This window comes from Lepidochelys kempii, chromosome 3 (assembly GCF_965140285.1).
Source record: "Lepidochelys kempii isolate rLepKem1 chromosome 3, rLepKem1.hap1, whole genome shotgun sequence".
NCBI lineage: Eukaryota > Metazoa > Chordata > Testudines > Cheloniidae > Lepidochelys > Lepidochelys kempii.
In genome coordinates, this window is record NC_136382.1 from 204,835,341 (window position 1) to 204,842,952 (window position 7,612).

Here is a 7,612-nt window from a genome sequence, read left to right on the forward strand (position 1 = left end):
TCTCAATATGAATAAGAGTGGTAGGATCTAGCCCTAAGTAAATAATATGTAAAATTTAAAAGCAACGTAATAACTCGGTAGGATGACAATTTTGTACAAAGTAGAAGATGTGTTTGCAAATAAAATGAGGCACCAGTCAACACTTACAGAATTATGCTGTGTTATACTAAATGCGAATTGCACAAGCTCTATAAAACAGCATTTTGCTGACCCAAAATCCATTCTCGGGGTGTGATACCCAATGCAGTGGATCACCCTCTCACTTCATTTGCCAGTATGAGATGATGAAAGTGGGGGCAGGGAGAAAAAAAAAAGAAAAATCTTACAAACGGATCCCCTTCGGGGGTACAATCTCACTCATTATTACCCCAGGCGTGTAGATCTGCTTTCCATTAGCAAGCACTGGCAGGTGTGTGTGTGAGTTTGCACTGAGTTTCCTGATGCAGTCAGCAATCTGTGTTATGCTAGTGTAATACTTTTTTTTGTCTTCAGTGTTGTTTTTTACTTCCTTCCAGGCATTCTGAATAATTCCCAGGGCCTCCAGCCGCTTGGCTAAAGACGTTGTTTGTGACTTCTGATATTTGTCTCTCAGGAGGTTCTACAGATGAGCATCAGTTTGTGCTCTTAAAAAACTAATGCTGAGGCCCAGCTTGTGGGGCTAAGCAAGGGAGCATAACTGCAACTCCTGACTCCCCACCCAGATGTTTCTGCTAGAAATATTAGCTTTGCTGAAGGAGTGGAGCGCATACATGCAACTGTATTTATTAGAGTACAAGTGGGAAGAAGAGTTTATTTTGGGGGCCTGATCTGGAGAAACTCTTGGATTTCCTGAGCCTCTTCAGGTCCCATTGATTTAACTGGAGTTAGGGATACTTCGTACCTCCAGAGATGTTCAGCACCTTGCAGGATCATGCCCTGAATGAGTTCTGTGCTGCTTGAAGGGTGCTGAATGGACCATCCCAGAGAATGAAGTCCTTAGTTTATCCAAAGCACGGGCATAATACAAGCCGTAGGATCGCAGGCATCCAAACAACACATGTCCACCGTGCCTCATTTGTGGTTTACAGAGACTGCTTTTTGGAGTCAGGCTAATTCAGCACCTATGCTCATTCCATTCAGCTATTGATCTGTCTGGTGAGATGATCAGCAGTGGTGTCACTTAATGCCAATGGCTATGGTGGTCATCCTTTTCCCATCAATGAGTGGGAAGTAGTTCTTTTCTGACCCCCTAATCATGAGGTTTGAATGATCATTCTTTCCCTGACCTTGCAGAGTGACAAGAGTTATGAATTATCCTCAAGTCATCCAGACCTCCATTTTACAAAAAATGAAACCATGCTATGTCTCAATGATTTCCTGGGGCAATGAATAATATTGACAAGGCACTGTGTAAAGAAAGATGTCCTTTTGTGCTAAATCCATAGCTCTTTCATTTCATCAAGCTTCCCTCTGTTCTTATAGAGCTTTATCCTGCAAGCTGCTGAACACATCGGAGAAGTGCTGAGACTTGCTACTGCTGATGTCAAGCTATTGAGCTACCTGATGGACCTTATTCCACAACTAGGACCTTCTACAACAGCTGAGCTATTCGGGAGCAATATGACACAACGTTCACTGAATGAACATGTACCTTCACAAGAATTCAGCTTTTGAGAGTTGGAGAGGGATTTTTCAGTGTGTGGCCCACTGATAGGTGACCATCTTCAAGAGAAAGTGCAAGACCTAACTCTGCCCAAAAGAACCACTTCATTTCTTTTCTTTCAAGATGCTAAGATTCCACAGTGATGAGCACAGTATAAATGTACAGCTAGACAGACAAAGAGTTAGATGGATAGACAGATAATTATTAGAGAACACTACCTTTGGAGCCCATCTGTTATATGAGAACTTTAAAGGTATTTTTCACCCATGTGCCAATTATCCAAATAAAGTTTAATCTGCTGTAATCTTCTGTTTAATCTGTCACTGTAACAATGGCATATTTCTGCCATGTACAAACAAAATAAAGAAACACCATATCGGGGGGTGGGGTGGGGGAATACTTTTGCTGAACACTTTTTCTTTGATTTTCTCATATAAGCTTGCTGATTCTCATTTCGCTAAGCTGTAGATCCAGTAATACTCCCCAGAAACTGATGGTTAAACTCCACTGCTCAGAAGGTGCAGTGGAAGAGTATTGTAGTGAGATTGCATATTACTAAGACTTTACTACTTTTAAAAAGGTCTATTGCAGTCCATTAATTAGTATGCAATGAGGTGGATTGTAAATCATTAAAACTAAACTACACTTGTCAAAATAAATGAAAAAGTTCAGTTCGTGAGGGAGAACCCTTGATTATTTTTATTTAAATTCAGGGTTGTTCACTTACTTGGTACTTCACAAAACTCAGTAATCTGCCACGGATTAGTCCCAGTCATTAGTGCAAATTAGCGAGGCTCTATTGTAGTCTGATTTACAAACGAGCGCAGGGATGTACAATTTTAAAAGCCCTACAAATGCAAGTTGCCTTTGGGTTTGGGTCAGATTCTGATCCCCCTGAAGTCAATAGCAAAACTCCCACTGATTCCAGTTGCAGATTATCAGACACGACAGTGATGGGCCTGGTATAAGATCACAGAAATGATAAGCTTTTTGGTGCAGAGGTATTGTTTTCATTATGTGTGTATACAGTGTCTAGTGCAGCGGGCCCTTGATCTTTACTGGGGCCACTTGCTGCGACTGCGATAAACATATCAAAAAGTAATAATGATAAAGAAATAGAATGGTATGCCATGGCATGACATGAGAGAAGCAGCAAGAGCTTGTTTGATGGCACTATCATAAAGCAGCACAGATTCATGCACCACCTGGAACTGGGCCGTCAGTGCATTGGCTAGTAATGCATGCAAAATATAAAACACAGGGAGAAACTTCTGCACATACTGCATATGGACACTATCACATACCAAGGACTGTATGGTAGAGACGACTGACTCTTCACTGACATCATCGATTAACAAAAATAGCTTAGTCTCTCATCTCCCTTGACTTATATAGACAACACATAAACTACTGCAAATAATAGCATTGTGCAGACCTTACATTTTTACAATGTGATAACTGAAGTTTGCAGTGAGCATCTCAACACTGCAGGGCCAGAGTCTCAACTGGCATAAATCAGTTTAGCTCCACTGAACAGAGCAATGTCCATTTATACTCACTGTCTGGCCCACTTTACTGTATATGGAAATTGTGTAGTTTCAAACATCCCCAGAGAAGGCATGAGTTCCTTCTGTTCTTCTAGAGCATGATCTTTCTGCTATTATTTATGCAGGTGCTACTTTATGACTTTTGCATGCCATTGTCCATTGTTCCAACCCTGATTCTTTCTTTGGGAATTGTTGTTGACTTCTAACAGATCTTCTAAATTTCCTTCTTCTGGCTTTGGTAACAGCTTTATAATGAATCCTTTTGATAATCTGATACGTTTTTACATATATTGTGCCCTATTTGGCAGGAGATCCAGTCTTCCTAGGGCAATTTGTGGTTGATTGTGATCTGAAACATCAGTTCATATGTACAAGTGTTAAATGGCTTATTAAAAATTAAAAAAACATGTAATTTATTGGGGGCACTTTTATTGCTATTTATTGGCAGGATAATTATTTGGATCTTTTTTATTTTCAAGTGAGATCATGTCTATAGAGGGGAAGTTAAATTAAATGGGTTATTTCATATAGGCAACAGAAGTATGCTTGTATCTTTAGGGGTTGCTATAAATTATTCTCTGAATTTGGGAAAAGATTAAGAAACTTGATAGATGGAGTTCTTTTTAAAAATTACAATCTACTGTTACTTATTTACTTTCAGATGTTCATCAATAGCTCTAATGGTAATGTTCAATTTTCAATATTTATTTAAAAAAGAAAAAATGCTGAAAGTTAGGAAAATGCCAGTGGTACTACTTGCTAAACTTTTAAAGTATGTAGTGAATCAACAGGGTCAGATACTGTGATCCTTAAATGGAATTCTATTCAACAGGGATTTTGGCTGGAAATAAACCCCACTGGATTAATATACTTAATATACCAAAAGGAAAAATACCAACATGAGCTCAACACCAAGTGTGACTGTCTTAATGTGCCTTTTGAAAATCTTTCTGAGTTGCAAATTTAAGAGTATGTTATTTAAGAGTATGTTCATTGCCATATAAAATGACCCAGAAGTAAAGATGAATTAATAATGCATTGTGGGACTGATGAAAATACTTTTATTTTGTTGGGAGCCACAGTTGTTTACAGGTTCAACATTGGAGGTAAAGTTAGTTGGGAGAGTAGTTTGACTTCTATATTTTGGGGGCAGCTCCAATTAAGCCCAGAGGGACGGGTGTGGGGGGAGAAATTCCAAGCCTGCTCGAGGCTTTCAGTTTGACAGGGCAACCCCCTGTCCCTTCTCCCCAAAACGAGGCCAACGGGAGTGAGCCAAATCTATCATTGTCATGTCTACACCAAGAGGCATCTGCAAAACTTGGTAAGCTTTCCACCCAAATCCTTCACTTCCACATGGTGACAGAGGTGGTCTGGAGAGATTGTAGTTCTTCAGAGGGCTACAAGGGGCTTATATTAAACTTCCTCCTCTCTTGATCCATTTCTCTCGCCTGTCAGTTTGTCCTGTCGTCCAACCCTTGCTCCCTCCCTCATCACTACTGTCAATAACTTCTGATGGGTAGAGGCCTGTACTCTACGGTATCCAAGGAAACAAAAATCCAATTCAGTCTGTTACATAAAATTGTTTGTAAAAGTCAGCAAAAGCTGGAGACCAATAGACTGGGACAAACTGGATTGTTTAGGTTAATTGAAGAGGAAAGATCTTCAAATGCTCCTGGTAGTCATCGGTTGGCATGACAACAAGCTGAAAGATTCTAAATATGGGTGGCAATGTGTTTTCATGGGTTAATATGAATGGAATGAGGTTTACACCCCTTCTTGAACATTATTTACTTGGGGGACACTAGATGGGAGCAGCAGGATGGGTAGACTGGAAGGAGCGAGCTTTACCGTCATGGCTCCTACCCCCACTGTCTCATGAGACCCTAACCACCAACCTGACACTCTTGGGCCTTCATCGTCCTGACCCGACCAGGCCATGACATCACCACCTTCAGCTAACTCCTGAACACCAGGAATGTGAGAGTTGAGTTCCTGCAGTCACTCACTACACATCTGTCATTTTCCTTCCTACTGCATTTCTCCTCTTTCCTCCCTCTCTGTTTGCCTCGGTCTGTCTCTGGCTTAGCCAACAAGACGTCTACACCTCTTGGAACATTGCTCTGAGAAAGCAATGCCTTAAGCAGCCATATGCAGATAAAAGTTTGCCAGGGCTTGGAGTGGATAAGACCCTGTGCTGGGCTTGTGTTTCCTCAGCAGCAAGATCTCACATGAGAGTCAGCACCAGAGACAGAAGCTGCATTTTCCATGTTTACTGGTCTCTTTTTTCTCCCCTTTTGTGTGTGTTTGTCTTGTTTTGTCTTAAAGAAACAGGACCGGACTCCAATAAGAGACAAGAGATCCAGACTGACTGAACTAACCTTTTCTCCTCCCCCAAAAAACAGTTAATACCATCTTTAACACCATCTAAAAACAGTCATGGAGAGGTTTCTCTCTACAAAAGACTCTCTACAGCTAAAGGGAAAGGGAATATGGGATATTGTGAAAATGAAAGCCTGACTTACTACTTCACATTTTAAAGGCTGTTAACTGCTTTTTCTGTGTCTTTAATTAAAAGTTTAAAACATTTTATGGTAGTTTTCCCAGTAGGAGTCACCAGCGATAATGTGAAACAAATCCTCAGTCCATACTGCACTGTTTAATGTTGTAACAGTGACCACGGGTTTCAGAAACATCTTATTTCTTGTTGGGCCCCAAACACCCCTTTATCAATATAACACTCTTTTTTCTCTGGTTCTTCCCCCAACTCTCCAAAACGTACCACTGTTCCTGAGCCAAATTCAAACATAGTGTGAGCAGGTACAATTCCACTGACTTCTGATTTAAATCAATAGAGTTGGGCCTGCTTCTTCACACCCCAGCTCAGAATTTAGTCCCCCCTTTTTAAAAAAGCTCTCCCATGACCCTGAAGCTAACTATTGGCCCATCTCTATTTCCCCTTTCCCAAAGTTTTTGCAAAAGTAACTCCCTCCTCCATCACTCCAACCACCTTTCCCACAACAATACGCTGGGCTAATTTCTCTTTGAGTATTGGTCTAGCCATAGCAAAGAAATCATTCTTCTGCAGAGAGTTAATAAACTTTTTTATTATCCTTGACAAAGCCCTGGCTGGGATGATTTAATTGGGGATGGGTCCTGCTTTTGAGCAGGGGGTTGGACTAGATGACCTCCTGAGGTCCCTTCCAACCCTGATATTCTATGTTTCTATGATTTTCCCTACTGATGATGGCTACCTCTGCTTTCTCATTCTCCTTGACCACACAGGCTTCTACACTGTAGTCACAGTTCTGTCTTCCTGGACCAACGCCTTAGATGTGAAGACATCTCTGGCTTGCTGTTATTCGTTCCATTTTTGCCTATCAACAGAGCCGTCCCTTGGGTAGGGCGAATCGGGGTGACCATCCTGGGCCCCGTGCTTTGGGGGGGCCCCACACTTCAATAAAATCAGCACTGTCCTGATATTGGGCCCTTTGTCCCGTGTCCCAACCAATGTACAATCAGGATGCCATTTGTCCCGATATTCAGGTGAGGCGGGAGGGGGGTGGGTGAGTGGGGTGAGGAGGCGAACAGGGAGGCGAGCATCAGACGGGCAGGCAGGCAGGAGGAGGTGAGGAAGCAAGTAGGCGGGTGGACAGCAAGGAGGAGAGCGGCAGTCGCGTGGACGAGGGGACGCGCTGGACGGACAGCGAGGAGACTAGCGGGGAGGCTGATCTGTGCCAGGCCCCGCACTCCCCTAGGGACAGCCCTGCCTATCAAACTGCTCTTTCTATATCTCTGGCAATGGTTGACCCTTGTGCCAAGATGTCCCACCTGGGCTCATTCTCTAGCATCTGTTCTCTATTCTCTCCCTTGGTTACTGTATTTCATCCTTTAACATTGCCACAGTTACTCTGATGACTGTACAAATGAACTGTATGTACAGTACATTGTCTTGTGACAACTGAAATGACTGCCTACCTTGACCAAGTTAACTTTTTTCAGCTGAATGTCTCAAAGGCAAGAACTGGGAGGAAAAGAAGCATCCTGTCTTTTATCTCTCTCCCTTCCTTGAGTCCGTTCCATTTGCCTTCATGGTCCATAATCTTGGCACTATCCTGGACTCTGTGTGGGCCTAAAGAGCGGGAGATATACCCCAAAGTGAAGTCCAAGATCCATGGGCATACTTGCATATTCATTAGTGCACCTATGTTTGCACACACAGGCCTATCTGGACATCCACATGAGACATTTGGACACATTAATATATATTTAGATGCCTTCATTTCATCTATTTAAGTTATGCTCACAATTGCAATAAGTGTGCACTCAAAAGCAAGCACATGAATGCACAGGCAGAAAATGTGCATGGATCTAGGACCCCATTGTATAAAGAAAATCCGACCTTTAACCTCTCTGCATCTCATGC